The sequence below is a fragment of the Chiloscyllium plagiosum genome, unplaced genomic scaffold (assembly GCF_037043375.1).
Source record: "Chiloscyllium plagiosum isolate Xiang-an unplaced genomic scaffold, Cpla_swu_hap1 HiC_scaffold_4, whole genome shotgun sequence".
NCBI lineage: Eukaryota > Metazoa > Chordata > Chondrichthyes > Orectolobiformes > Hemiscylliidae > Chiloscyllium > Chiloscyllium plagiosum.
Window position 1 is genome coordinate 33,523,820 of NW_028270142.1, and position 16,391 is coordinate 33,540,210.

At 41.2% G+C, this 16,391-nt stretch overlaps 1 protein-coding gene across 44 annotated transcripts in view; it reads right to left on the reverse strand.

Moving 5' to 3' along the window:
* Window positions 1–16,391, reverse strand: part of clasp2 (cytoplasmic linker associated protein 2) — a 328,546-nt gene that overhangs the window by 259,000 nt on the left and 53,155 nt on the right. The gene's annotated exons all lie outside the window — the stretch shown is intronic.

The window sequence follows — 16,391 nt, forward strand, 5'->3', positions numbered from 1 at the left end:
CTGATCAATCCTAAGCTCCATTAGCTTACGCAACACTAATTTTTCCGCAATAATAGTTGTTTCCATATCCTCACCTACCTTTGTCTCTTCGTCACTGGCGTGTTATTAGTATCCTCCACTGTGAAGACCAATGCAAAGTACCTGTTCAATGCCTCAGCCATTTCATCATATCTCATAATTAATTGCCCCTTCTCATCCTCTCAAGGGCCAACATTTACTTTAGCCACAATTCTTCATTTTATATTTTATAGAAATTTTTGCTGTCTGCTTTTATATTCTGCACTAGTTTTTTTCTCATATTCTACCTTACTTTTTTTTTAAACAACTCTTTTTGTAGCTTTCTGTTGACCTTTAAAGTTTTCCCAATCTTCTAGATTCCTGCTGTTCTTGGCCACTTTGTATGCCTTCTCTTTTACTTTAATAGCCTGCCTTATTCCTTAGACACCCATGGCAGATTACCCCTCCTCTTACAATCCTTCCTTCTCACCAGAGAATTCTTTGAAGGTCCTCCACTGCTTGCCAACTGTAGCACCATAAAGTCTCTGTTTCCCGTCTACTTTAGCCAGGTCCTCCCTCATTCTATCATAGTCGCCCTTAGTCAAGCACATAACCCTGGTATTGGATTTTTTTATCTTCACACTATCCAGTTGTATTTTAAATTCAACCACACTTTGATCACTCCTTCCAAGAGAATCCATGACAATGAGGTCATTAATTATTCCTGTCTCATTACAGAGGACCAGATCTAGGATAACTTGCTCCCTCGTCGATTCCATAACACGCTGTTCAAGAGAACTATCACGAATACACCCAACAAACTCCTCCTCAAGGCTACCTTGACCGAGCTGGTTCGACCAATCTACATGCAAATTAAAATCTCACATGATAAGTGCTAAACCATTTTTGTAGGCATTCGTTATTTCCTTGTTTATTGCCCACCCCAATGTGATGTTATTATTTGGTGCCTATAGACTACACCTATCACTGACGTTTTCTTCTTTGAATTCCCAATTTCCACCGAAACATATTCAATATCATGCTCCATAGAACCTATATAATCTCTCAGCACTGCCCTGATGTCGTCCTTGAATATTACAGCTACACCATCTCCCATGCATTACTGTCTGTCCTTCCGAATAAGTTTGGTACCCCTGGATATTTAATTCCCAGTCATGACCATTCTGCAACCATGTCTCAGTGATGGCGAGCAAATCATATTCATTCGCAATGATTTGTGCCGTTGACTCGTCAACCTTGTTAAGATGGGAAGCACTCAAAGAGGATATCCGAGGAATGTATTTATTCTAATCTCTCTATCGTGAAAGTGATTCAATTAATCTAGGACTCACATGTCAAAGAACATATAGAGCAGAAAATGCCAAAATAGGGAAGCCTATGCTAAAAAATGAGATCTCAATACTGTAAGAAATCCTCAAGAAAAACAGAAACTGTCAAGAAAACTTGGAAAGCAAAGAGAGGGTTTGAAAAATATTGATAAGTAAAATTAAGGAAAACCTAAAAATATTCTATCAATGCACACAGGAGAAAAAAAAACAGCTAGGGCCAATAAAAAACTACAATGTTGGATCGGGATGCAGAAGTCATGGATGTGCCTATTCCAATCCACAGGTGGGAGATGATTTATCGAACATCTCGATGTTTTCAAACTTCTATCCAACCTCGGTCATAGTGTCCAACTCAGAGGTAACAACTGTGCATGTGCTCAATCTCAATTACCTCTCCAAAACACATTTAAAAATGGGTCTTTTGCAAATTATTGTGTTCTCAGAATGTCAAGAGAATAAAGCACAAAACAGCAAAGGAACAGGCCCTACAGCCCACCAAGCCTGTGCTGACAAATGACACCTTTTTAAAACTTAATATCTTTTGTCTCTATGTGGTCACATCCGTCTAAACAGGCAGGCAATATCGGTCAAGATACCTCTTAAATGTTGCTACTGTACCTGCTTTTACCACCTCCTCTGGCAGCGCATTCCAGGTGATTATTACCCTCTGTATAAAAATCATACTTGCCTCTCACATATCCCTTAAACTATCACACTTTTAGCTTAAACCTACATCCCTTAGTAATTGACATTTGTATCCTGAGAAAAAGATTCTGACTATCCATGCCTTGATACAAAGGAACCTCGATTATCAGAATATCAGATTATCCAAAGAGGACCTCAAGGTCCCAATAGAAACATTACGTCAAGGAGCTGTTTCAACCCTGAATGTGTCTTTCGTTTACAGGTACAATGATTAAAAACAAACTCGGCTCACTGAAATGCTGCCATACAGAGTCCTGGGCAGTGTGCTATTTGGAGACTTACCCCACAAAGGCAGCAGCAATCCTATTGTTGGTGTACAGTCCAGCTGCCCTGGGGGGAGGAGGGGGAAATTAAAAAAAAATTCGGATGGTGGGTGGGGATGTAGGTTGGGCGCGGGAGCCGATAGGGTTCAGGACAAGCAGGGGCTTGGTGGGAGCGGGTTTCCTGAACGGGGAGCAGACTTCACAGAGAACTCTGAGCCCAGAGGAAATCAATTAACCGAATAATCAATTATCTGAACGAAATAGTGCCCGCCTATATCGTTCGGATAATCGAGGTTCCTCTATAATGAGTTTTGAGGAGATTTGTAGCTCAGGTTGAGGCTCTGGATGTAACTTTGCTCACTGAGCTGAAAGGATGGTTTTTAGATATTTTGTCACCATACTCGGGATCATTAATGAGCCTCCAGTGAAGCACTAGTGTTATGACCCGCTTTCTATTTATCTGTTTAGGGTTCCTTGGATTGGTGTTGTCATTTCCTGTAGTGATGTCATTTCCTGTTCTTTTTCTGAGACGGTGGTAAATGGGGTCCAAGGCAACATGTTTGTTGATAAAGTTCCGGTTGGAAAGCCATGCTTCTAGGAATTCTCATGAGTGTCTCTGTTTGGCTTGTCCCAGGATGGATGTGTTGTCCCAGTCAAAAGTGGTGTCCTTCCTCATCTGTATTTAAGGATACTAGTGATAGTGGGTCATGTCTTTTTGTGGCTAATTATTGTTCATGTTTCCTGGTGGCTAGTTTTCTGCCTGTTTGTTCAATGTAGTGTTTGTTACAGTTCTTGCAATGCATTTTGTAAATGAGGTTTGTTTTGCTTGTTGTCTGTATAGGGTCTTTCAAGTTCATTAGTTGCTGTTTTAGTGTGTTGATGGGTTTATGGGCTACCAAGATGCCAAGAAGTCTGAGTAGTCTGTAAGTTATTTCTGAGGTGCCTTTGATATCGGGGAGTGTGTCTCGGGTTTCTGAACACATTTTGTCTACTTGTTCTGGTTTGTTACTGAGAAAAATCGACGGACTGGTTTCATTGGGCAAGTGTTCCTTTTGATTTCGCTGTATAGGTGAGTTTCCTCTTCTCTTCGTAGTTCCTCTGTGCTGCAGTGTGTTGTGTCTCGTTGAAATAATGTTCTAATGCAGCTTCATTTGTGGGTGTTGGGATGATTCCTTCTATAGTTCAGTATTTGATCCATATGTGTTGTTTTCCTGTAGAAGCTGGCTTGAAGTTCCCCATTGGCTGTTCGCTGTACTGTGACATCAAGGAATAGCAGTGTGTTGTTGTTTTCCTCCTCTTTAGTGAATTTCATGCCAGTAAGGGTATTATTGATGGTATTCGGTTTCCTCTAATATGTTCTGTTTAGTGATGACAAAGGTGCCATCCACGTAGCGAATCCAAAGTTTGGGCTGGATGGTTAGCAGAACTATATGTTCGAGGCTTCTGAACTTTTTTCGAGTAGGGCTGTGATTCAGTTCGAGTTGTGGGTCAGGTCTATTGCCACCTGTTGGCAAATGTCGGTATCTACAAACAGTGCATTCACTTTCTCAATGTAGTCGCTTTGGTTTAAAATGACTGTCAAGCGTCCTTTGTCTGCAGGAAGGATAACGATGTTTTTATCTTTTTTGAGTCCTTAAGTGCTTTCCTTTCTTGTGCATTGACTGTGTTTCCTTCCTTTGCCCTGCTTAATATTGGTGCGACTGCCTGTCTGATGGTTTGCTGGGTTTCTTCTGTGAATTTGTGGTCTTTCACTGTTTTGCTAATGCTGCTAAGAAATCTTTGTCCGCATCCTGGAAGTTGTAACTTAATCCTCTTACCAAGACAGCTTTGTCAGTGTCTGTTAAGGGTTGGTCAGCTAAGTTATTTGATCCATTCTTCTAGATTGTCTACGTTGTTATTTTCTGTGAGTTTGTCGAGTTTTTTCTGCAGGTCTAGATTTTTCAGTTTTTGTGTTTATTGTTGTCTAATGTCTATGGCTCGTTCTACTGTGTCGATCCATTGATGGTCTGTTGCATTAGTGAGTTTTTTTGGCGCAAAATTTCCTGGTTGTAATAATGGAATCTGTTGTGGGCATTGCTAATCATTTCTCGAAGCATTCTGCGGCCGTTTTGCTCTGCTATTCTTTTTGCTAGAGGGGTGTTAAGGGGAAGTTTGTATTTAAGACATTTAGGTAGTACCTGTTTCCTCAGGCATTCGTGCAGGAAGTATACAAACCCACCAACACACTAAAACAGCAGCCAATGAACTTAAAAGACCCTGCGCAGATAACAAGCAAAACGAACGTCGTTTACAAAATAGCTTGCAAGAACTGTGACAAACAGGCAGAAAACTAGCCACCAGGATACATGAACGTCAACTAGCCACAAACAGACATGACCCACTATCACCAGTATCCTTACATACAAATGAGGGAGTACACCACTTTGACTGGGACAACACATCCATCCTGGGATAAGCCAAACAGAGACACACACAAGAATTCAGAGAAGCATGGCATTCTAACTGGTACTCTACCAACAAGCACGTTGACTTGGATGCCATTTACCACTCTCTGAGAAAAAGAACAGGAAATGACAGCACCACAGGAAATGAGACCACTAACCCAAGGAAACTTAAATAGATAAATCGAAACAGGTCATAACACCAGTGCTTCACTGGAGGCTCATTGATGATATTACCAAGTATGGTGACAAAATGTCTGAAAACAAACCTTCCAGTTCAGCGAGTAAACTTACATTCACAATGCCTTTCTAACTTTGAAACTTCCTCTGCCAACAAACTCTGACAGCTCGATGCTAAGAAAAGGACATAAGATATTGGAGGAAAAGTATGCTATTTGCTCATCAGGATTGCTCTGCTATTAAATGGTATAATGGCTGATCTGATAATTCTCAACTCCATTTTCCCACCTTCACCCATGAACCCTGATTTCCTTACTGATTGAAAATCTATCTACCTCAGCCTGGAACCTACTTAGCAACCTAGCCACAACAGCTCTCCTTTGTAGAATTCCCTAGATTGACTACCTTCTCAGAAAAAAAAATCCTCATCTCTGTCTTGAACGCACCTTCCTCAGTTTATATCTTCTAGTCCTCGACTCTCACACAAGGGGGAACAATCTCTCTGCATTTTCCCTGTCGAGCTCTTTAATAATCCAACAGGTTTCATTAAAGCCTCCTCTCATTCCTCCCATCTCCAAAGCATACAAGCCCAACTTAAACAACTTCTCCTCATAAGGAAATCCCTCCATACCTGGAAGCAACCAAATTAACTTTCTTTGAGCTGCTTCCAATGTTGGTATTTCTTTCCTTCGATAAGGGGACTAAAATAATTCACAGTACTTCAGAGATGTGGTTTGACTCATGCTGGATTTGGATGCTAGCTCTTTGTGATTAGTGGACAAGGACTTCCAAATCCCTCTGTGCTGTCATTTTCTCAGTCATTCTTCATTAAAATAATGGTCAACTCCTATATTCTTTACGATTGCATGGTATTTGTGTGGCATAAACGTTGTTTGCCACTTATCAACTCCAACCTAAATGTTTTCCAGATCTTGCTGCATATGCTTCAGTATGAGGAGTTGCAAATGCTGCTGAATATTGTGCAGAGAACATCCCCACTTCTGAGATGATTAATCTGAAACAACTACAATTATCTTCCCTCCTTCAGGGCATGACTACAACAGCAGAGAACTTTTCCATGATTCCCATTGACTCCTCTTCGACTAAGGCTCTCTGACACCAAAATCAAATTGTGCCTTCAATATCAAAAGCGGTCACTTTCCTTTTGTCTCTGGAGTTCAGCTCTTCTATCTACTTTTGGAACAAAACTGTAATGAAGTTAGCAGCTGGGTGGCCCTTGTGGGAACCAAACTGACCTAGTCATTTTTTTGCAAGTATCAATTGACAGCACTGTTGATGACCCCATCCATCATTTCATAGATATTCACAAGAGTAGATTGATAGGGCAGTAATTGGTTGGGTTAGGTTTGTGTCCTTTTTTGAGCACAGAACATATCTAGGAAATTCTCCATGTTATTGGGTATATGGCAGTGCTGTAACTTGACCGGAACCGGAAAAAATATATTTTCTACATCCTCCTTGTTCGAACACCTCAGAATCTTATAAGTTTCAACCAAGTCATCTCTTACCCTTCGAACTCAAGCCAAAATATGCCAGGACCATCAAAACATTCCTCAAAAGACAAACCATTAATTCAAGGTACTAGTCTAGTAAACCTGCTTTGAACTGCTTCCAAACACATTCTATATTCTAATTCCCTGAAATTTGATACTCCCTTTGTACTGTTCTAATGCAATTAAAAATTAATAGGGCCATCCCTAACCTTTTTCTAGCATCAAGTCCTGCAGTTGGCATTGCAATGAAGCAGTCTGGGAAGAGAGTACTGCAGTCAGCATCATAATGAAGCAGTCCAAGAAGACAGTCCTGCAGTCAGATTCACAGTGAGGCAGTATGGAATGGGTCCTGCAGTCATAATTGCAGTGAAACAGTAAAGAGTGTCCTGCAGTTAGTTTTTGTTGAGAAATTATAACATCACAAAGTCAAAATGTTCATTTGCTGTTATTGCCAAGGAAGGATTTGCAGGCAGGAAACTCAAAACAAACATCAGATCAAAACCTAATACAGATGTTTGCAACTTTAGGAGTGACTATTTGTTAATTGGTCTCAGTCAACTCTATTCTCACGTTCTAACATAGTATGTTGTATTGGTGGTGAAATTAATATAAGTAAGTGAATAATATCATTAAATAATTGATTTAAAAAATTTAAGTAAGTAAGAATGGCAGTGTAGGTAATGTGTCAAAGCTGCAGTAGTTAGAGCTCAAGGATACCCTTGTGAGCCAGGGCAAACATCCGCAATAGCTGAACCAAAGCTGCTCAATCAGAGTTTAAGAGGTAAATGTAAACTACAGACATTGCTTTGGGAGAGATAAAATTACGTGAATTCTTTGCACCACGATGCAGTCAGACCACTTAGAAGAGGGCGTTCTGATATGGTCATTAATAGGAGGTGTGATTGCAAATGAAACAGGTAAAGGGACCCAGAGGACGAGAGCAGGGGCTGTGGCAGGGATTAAATGACTATGGCACTGTGGTACAAGAAAACATTCAAGTGGAGGAGCCAAAAGGAATGTAGTGGTCTTAGGGAACTGCATAGTCAAGGGGATTGACACTGTCCTCTACAGCAAAGAGAATGAGTCCAAACAGCCATATTTTCTAACTGGTGCCAGGGTTCAGGATATCTGCTCCGGGTTGGAGAAGAGATATAGTTAGAGGGCATGAAGCCAGTTGGCAGGGTTCATGTAGGCATCAAAGACGAAAGCAGAAGGAGGACAGAATTTCTGCATTGCCAGCGTGAGGAGCTAAGCATCAAATTAAGCAGAATCTCAAACGTAATAATCTCTGTACTATTATAAGCGGAGGCAAATTAGTAGAAGGTAAAGAAAGTTAGACAGGTATGTGTGGCTGAAAGACTGGTGTCAGAAGTGGGTTCCAGTTCATGGGACACTGGCACTAATACTGGGGAACATGGGATCTGTACCACAGGGACAATCTACACCTAAACTATACTAACGTTCTTGCAAAACACATGACTGGGGAACTAAAGTTGGTTTTAAACTAAATAGTGGGGACAAGGGACAAAATTTGAGAAATTGCTGTGAAGAGTGGGAAATAGACTACAGAGAAAGGAATTAATGTGGGAAAGGATAACAGACACAGACTTGAAGGTATAGAGAATGCTGATCTAAGACCAAGTCAGCAGACAAGATCATAAATTACAAAACTGATAAAAGGATAAAACTCAAGGCACTGTATTTGAATGCACCTAGCATTCAAAACAGATGAACTAGAAGTATAAACTAAGATAAATAAGCATGATCATAATCTAGTGGGCATTACTGGAGATGGAACTGCAGAATGTCCTATATTGGGACCTGAATATTGAAGGGTATATGACATTTAGGAAGGACAGAAAGCTAGGAAAGGGTGGAGGAGTGACTGTTATTTGAAGATAATGTTTGCACGACAGAGGGATCAACAAGATTTAGGAAACCGGGATATTGGGGATTGATGAGGAATGGTAAAGTCAAGAGGTCACTTGAGAGTTGTGTACAGGCCTCCAAACAGTAACGACAGAAGGACAGGCTCTTCAACAAGAAATAATGGGAGTTTGTCAAAAGCATACAGTAATTATCATGGTGGATTTTAACAGACATGTAGACTGGAAAAATCAGATAGGAGAAAGTAGTTAAAATGAGCAACTCATTTTGGACAACATCTTAGAAAAGTAAATAATGGCACCAACTTGATGTAGGAGATGTTGAAATCTGTACTGTAAACAGAAAATGCTGGAGATCATCACAGGTCAGGCAACATCCATGTAGAGAAAGCAAGCTAACATTGAGTCTAGATGACACAACATCTGCTGAAGTGTCATCTAGATGTGGAACATTAGCTTGAATTCTCTCCATAGATGCTGTCTGATTCGCTGTAATCTCCAGCATTTTGTGTTTTTAGGACTATAACTTGACCTGATTTTAATCCACGAGATAGGATTAATTACTGACTTCACACTGAAAGTACCTCTGAGAAGCAGTGACCATAATGTGGTAGAATTTTATTTAAACGTTAAGGGAGAGAAGTCTGAGCCCAAGAGGAGTTTTTAATTTAAACAAGGGCAATTATGAGGGTGTGAACCCACAACCAACAAAACTGCAGAGACAATTTTGGTGAAGGGACAAGTCAATGGAGGTGTAGTAGCAAAGATTTAAGGGGATATTCTAGGAAACAAGAACTACCAGGCCAACAAATGAGATATATTCTAAGGGACAGACATGCCATCTGTGGTTAACATCCTTTGAAGAAGTAATTTGATAGATACTTTAGATAAGGGGAAACCAGTGATGTATTGTACAGAGGAACCTCGATTATCCGGCATTTGATTATCCATTATCAGATTACCCGGCAAGATCGAATGGTCCTGATGCTCAGCTAAACTATGTCATCCGGCATTTCATTAACCCAACAAAATACTACCTCCAGTGTCCTTCGGATAACTGAGGTTCCTCTGTACTTAAATTTACAGAAGGCATTTTATGAGGTGCCACATTAAAAGGTTACTACAGAAAATGAACGCTCATACCGTTGAGTGAACATGTTGGAATGGAGAAAAGATTGGCTAACAGGAATCAGAGAGTAACAATGAACTCTTCAGGCTGGCAGGTCGTCGCCGGTGGTGTGTCACAGGGGTTGGTGTTGGGGCCTCAGCTTCTTCCAATTTTTATACATGATTTGAATGAAGCGACTGAAGGTATAGCAGATAAATCTGCTGATGACACAAAAATAGGTAGGAAAGTGATTTGTGAAGAGCATGTAAGGAGCTTAAAAGGGATGGAGATAGATTAAGTGAATGGGTAATGAACTAGCAAATGGGGTATAATGTGGGAAAGTGTGAATTTGTCCATTTTGGGAGAAAATTATCTTAATGGTGAGAGAATGCAGAACCTGAGCTGCCTGGGGGCATAGAAAAGGTGAAGAGCAAAGGTCCTTCGGGTGGATGAGGTAAAAACTTGGGGAAAAGATTCAAAAGGACCCGAGGGGCCAGCTTTTTCCACAGTGTGTGGAATGAACTGCCAGAGGAAGTGGCAGATGTAGGCATAGTTACAATGTTTAAAAGACATACATGAATAGGAAAGGTTTAGAGGGATATGGTCCAAGTGTAGGCAAGTGGGACTAGTTTAGTTTGAGAAACTTGATCAGCATGGATAAGTTGGACTAAAGGATCTATTTCTGTTCTGTCTAATTTTATGTATCGCAGGAAATTGTTATAGAAGGTTAGTGTGCAAGTAATCCAGAAAGCTAATAGAATGGTAACCTCAACCACTGTGGGAAATTGAACCCATGCTATCGGCATCACACTTCATTGTAAATTAGCTGTGCAACCAACTGAGCTAACGGACCCCTACATACTGAAGTGTTTGTGTCGAAGTTCTTCCGAACATCACACTTGAACGGTCTGGCCTTAATTCTCATACTAAGTCCCCTAGTTGTAGAAGTTTAAAAATGCAGGGCAGATCTTAAAGAAACGTATAAAATTCTAACAAGACTAAACAGAATAAATGCACGAACAATGTTCCCAATGACTGGAGAGTCTAGAACTGGGGATGAGAATCAATGGTAAACCATTTAGGATTGAGACAAGAAATTTCTTCACCGAGACAGTGATAAGCCTGTGGAATACACTGCGACAGAAAGGCCAAAACATTGAATGATTTTAAGAAAGAGTTAGGTATAAGGCTAAAACGGATCAAATAGTACGGGAAGAAAGCAGGAACAGGTACCAAGTTGGATGTTCATGCTGAATGGTGATGCAGGCAGATGTTGAAAAATGTGGTGCTGGAAAAACACAGGTCAGGCAGCATCCGAGGAGGAGAATCGACGTTTCGGGCATAAGTCCTTCTTCAGGAATGGCGATGCAGGCACAAAGGGCCAAACAGTGTACTCCTGCTCCTATTTTCTACGGACCTGACCAGGTGGCTGTAGAAAGGATGTTTTATTTTGTGAGAGAATCAAGAACTAGGGGTCATAATTTATGGCAGAGATAAGGAAAATAAATTCTCTTGAGTCTTTGGAATTCCATTCCTCAAAAGGCAGTGAATCTGTAGACATTTTTAAATAAGAGTTAAATAGATTCTTGATTACTGAGAGGATGAAAAATTATTGTAGGTATGCAGGAATGTAGAGCTTAGTTTAAAATCAGATCAGCCACGAGCTTATTAAATGGCGAAACAGGTTCAAAAGGCCAAGGGGCAGACTCTTATTCCACAACAAAAAGAGAAATTGCTGGAGAAACTCATCAGGTCTGGCAGCATCTGTAGAGAGAAAGCAAGGTTAACATTTTGGGTCCAGTGACCCTTCTTCAGAACGGATTGTGACAAATTCTTATTCCTTGCTGTTTTGTCATGTGTTCTTTACCCCTCAAGATTCAAGGCCAATCTATGTCATCCTGCAGCCATCAGATCATACATATTTTTCTATCTATATTAACAGCTAAATTGTTTTGGACCAAGGTTTTCATGCATTCAAATACACAGCTTTGACTTCTGTCCTTTGACATATTCATAACATTATCTGTTGATATACTTTTAAATAGTTACTATCTATCTTGTCATAGTTCATCACTCCCCATATTACTATTGCTGATCTAATTGAGTTAGTTACTAGATCATGGATTGAACTGATTAAGCTTCTCAAAACCTACCGAGTTGGAAGGGAAGCCAATTGAGGAGGAAAATGACAATGCAACGCCTAGTATCAATTACACATATCAGACAAACTACAGAGGAACCTCGATTATCCAAATATCAATTATCCGAAAATCGGATTATCCAAAGGAGATCTTGAGGTCCCGATGGAAATATTACATCAAAGACATGTTTCCAACAGTGATCGCACCTTTTGTTTATGGTGATTAAACAGGCACGGTCTCCAAATGACTGACTGCTTGCCCTCTCTCCCTCCCCACACTTTCCCTGGAGTTCTACACAGGGGTGTACCCTAAATCCCACTTCCCCACATAATCTCTCCAACATTGTTGTTCAGGGCAAAAGTGGAACCTGTCAAAATGTTGCAGTAAAAAGTTGCATGTGTGGCTGTGCACGCGCTATTTGGTGACCTACCCCACAAAGGCAACGACAGCAGCAGCAGCAGTCTTGTTGTTGGTGTACAGTCCAGCTGTTTCAGAGAGGGTGTGGGTGGCAGTATTGGACGGGGTTGCGGGCGGCGGGAGGTGATGCACAGGGTTGGGGGCGGGGCGGTGTTGCATGGGGTTGGGGGCAGAAGGAGGTTTGCATGGGGTTGGGGTGGGGGAGGTGTTGAGGGTGGGGGAAGAGGTGTTGCACAGGGCTGGGGAAAGGTGTTGCATGGGGTTGGGGGAGGTGTTGGATAGGGTTGGGGGAGAGGGGTAGGTGTTGCACGGGGTTGGGGTCAGGGGTGGGGTTGGGAGCGGGAGGTGGTGTTGCACGGGGTTGAGGACAGGGAGAGGTGTTGAGGGTGTGGAAGGTGTTAGGGGCGGAGGGGAAGGTGGAAGTGGTTTTGGGGCAGGGAGGTATTGCACGGGGTGGGGGCGGGGGTGGTGTTGCACAGGGTGGGCGGTGTTGCACGGTGTTTGGGGGGGGGGGGGGGGGCGCATGCAATATGCTGCTGCAGTCTCCTGAACGGGAAGCAAAAAACTCCAAGCCCCAGAGGAAAGGCATTTAAATCAATTAACCGAATAATTGATTATCAGAATGAAATAGTGCCCGCCCTTCACATTTGGGTAATTGGAGGTTCCCCTGTATATCCTGTTCCCCAAGGGGACCAAACTGAAATTCACAAGGATGGTATGCAAGTGTGGCCATACTAATTAAACAAACAATCCTAAGAATATTCTCAATATACAACAAAATTATCATTGCTGCACACAAAATGACAGAGATTGAGATTCACACTTGTCATTTTGTCTAACAAAATACAATGAAACAATTTTTTTTCAGGAAACATGATGGACAAATTTTAAGTTGAATGGTCACTAAATTTGTAATACATCTCTTTTATATACACTGGGCTCTATAACAATCATTACACTTTAAAAGTAATCAATTGTGTGAAGTACTACGAAATAGTAAGTTTGCAGATGACAACAAATTTGGACAGCGCAAGAGGTTACCTCAGAATACAACGGGATCTTGATAAGGTGGGTCAACGGGCCCACGAGTGTCAAATGGAGTTTAGTTTAGATAAATGTGAGGTGCTGCACTTTGGAAAGTCAAATCAGGGCAGGACTTATACACTTAATGGTAAGGTCCCAGGGAGTGCTGTTGACCTTGGAGTGCAAGTTCATAGTTACTTGAATGTAGAGTCCCAGGTTAACAAGATGGTGAAGGAAGTGTTTGGTATGCTTGCCTTTACTGGTCAGTGCATTGAGTATAGGAGTTGGGAGGTTGTTTTGCAGCTGTACAGGACATTGGTTAGGCCACATTTGGAATATTGCGTAATTCTGGTCTTCCTCCTATGGGAAGGATGTTGTGAAACTTGAGAGGGTTCAGAGAAGATTTACAAAGATGTTGCCAAGGTTTGAGGATTTGAGCCATGGGGAGAGGCTGAGTAGGCTGGGGCTATTTTCCCTGGAGCGTCAAAGGCTGAGGGGTGACTTATAGAGGTATATAAAATCATGAGGGGAATGGATAATGAGGGGAATGGATAGGGTGAATAGACAAGATATGGCCAAGTCCAAAACTAGAGCGCATAGGTTTAAGGTGAGAAGGGAAAGATTTAAAAGTGACCTGGGAGCAACTTTTTCACACAAAGGGTGTTATGTGTATGGAATGAGCTGCCAGAGGAAGTGGTGTAAGGCTGCTACAATTACAACATTTAAAAGGCATCTGGACAGGTACATGAATATGAAGAGTTTAGAGGGATATGGGCCAAATACTGGCAAATGGGACTAGATTAATTTAGAATATCTGATTGGCAAGGATGAGTTGGACTAAAGGGTCTGTTTCCATGCTGTACAGCTCTATGATCCAAACGTTTCAAAATAAGATACTCCAAAAAGGGAAAAAAAACACTGGTAGGATGGATATCAAAATACTAGTCACTTCTAAATTAGCCTACTTATGTTGATATATTCCATGCAATGCATCAAGTTTCGTTAAAAAATAGACAATTCCAATGTAATAAAGGTTTGATTAAGATATTCCTATAGCAAAGTCCTCAGAAATTTAAATATGTATAAAAATGCAATGCTGTGCTTTTATGGAAGTTTGCTCATTGACCTGGAAGGTTCGTTTTCAGATATTTCGTCACCGTACTAGGTAACGTCAGTGAGCCTCTGGTGAAGCACTGGTGTTATGACCCACTTCCTGTTTATGTGTTTAGGTTTTCTTGGGTTGGTGATGTCATTTCACATGGTGATGTCATTTCGCGTGATTATATCATTTCCTATTCTTTTTCTTTTAGAGGGTGGCAAATGGGGTCCAATTCAATGTGTTTTTTTGATGGAGTTCCAGTTGGAATGCCATACTTCCAGGAATTCTTGTCCATGTCTGTTTGACATGTCCCAGGATGGATGTATTGTCCCAGTTGAAGTGGTGTCCTTCCTCATCTGTATGTAAGGATACTAGTGATAGTGGGTCATGTCTTTTTGTGGCTAGTTTTCGGCCTGTTTGTTCAATGTACTGTTTGTTACAGTTCTTGTAACGCATTTTGTAAATGACGTTCATTTTGCTTGTTGGCTGTATAGAGTCTTTCAAGTTCATTAGCTGCTATTTCAGTGCGTTGGTGGACTACCATGATGCCAAGAAGTCTGAGTAGTCTGGCAGTCATTTCTGAGATGTCTTTGATATAGGGGAGTGGTTAATGTTTCTGGATGGTTTTTTGTCTGCTTGTTTGGGTTTGCTGTTCAGAAATCGGAGCGGTGTTTTCATTGGGTACCCGTTCTTTTTGATTACGCTGTATAGCTGATTTTCTTCTAATGTTCGTAGTTCCTCTGTGCTGCAGTGTGTGGTGCCTCGTTGAAACAATGTTCTAATTCAGCTTCGTTTGTGGGTTTTGGGATGCTTGCTTCTATAGTTCAGTATTTGGTCCGTATGTGTTGTTTTCCCCTAATCGCTGGTTTGAAGTTCTCCATTGGCTGTTCACTCTACCGTGACGTCTAGGAATAACAGTTTGCCGTTGCTTTCCTCCTGTTGTGAGTTTTATGCCACGAAGGATGACAGAACCAAAAAATACATGATCCACTATCACTGGTATCCTTACAGACAGGTGAGGAAGGACACCACTTCAACTGGGACAACACATCCAACCTAGGTCAAGCCAAACAGAGACACGCACGAGAATTCCTAGAAGCATGCATTCCAAACAGAATTCTACCAACAAGCACGTTGACATGGACCCCATTTACCAACCCCTGAGAAAAAGAACAGGAAATGACATCACCAACCCAAGGAAGCCTCAACAAATAAATAACACCAGTGCTTCACCAGAGGCTCACTGATTATGTTACCTAGTATGGTGACGAAACATCTGAAAACCAGCTCAGCGAGCAAGCTTACATCCAGAACCTCAACCTAAGCTTTTATATTTACACAAGAACAAATATGATGCAATATCAGTTCAGAGACTGAGGTACAGAATTTTACACAACTGGCATGAAAATGCTACACCACAAGCCAAATTTTCTCATCTCTGGATTGTTGTGAGAAGTCTTGACACACTGACCTGTGTGCAAATTGCCAGCGAAGCTTCAAATTTCAATGGTAATTCCACTACTCTCCAGGATCCTCTGATAATATCTCCAACACTGAACGATATTCACCCAGGAAATGTTAAGACAGATTAAATTCTTATCTAACTCCAAGATAACTAAACCTAATCTGCCTCAACCGTTTCATCCACAGCCTCCCCATCAAAGGCCAAGCCTCCACTTCCCAAACGTACCCAAAATGAGCCTCTAATTTAGAAGGAGGTGATGTCCTAGTGGTATTATCAATGGACTGTTAAACCAGAGACCCAAACAATGTTATGGAAACATGGGTTCAAATCCTGCCACAGCAGATGGTGGAACATTAATTCAAAACAAAAAATCTGGAATTAAGATTCTAATGATGACCACAAATCCACTGTCAATTGTCAGGAAAAACCCATCTGGTTCATTTATGTCCTTTAAAGGAAATCTGTCATCCTTGCCTGGTCTGACCTACATACGACTCCAGACCCACAGCAATATGATTGACTCTTAACTGCCCTCTGGGCAATTAATGTTGCCTAACCTCATCTTGTGAATGAATTAAATAATATCCAGTTCCTTTAAACCTCAACCTACTCACCTCACTTACCCTACCAGTTCCCGAATGAATACACACTGTACATTTCTGGGAAAGTCAGGCTTGGTGAGTGCAGAACAATATGTAGAAATGTATCAGGTGAGGGCAATCATGAGTCCAGCGGCAATCTAAGGATCAATGATGTTGCTTGGAAATTACCACTTTTTTCAAATGTTCATTCAATCATTATTT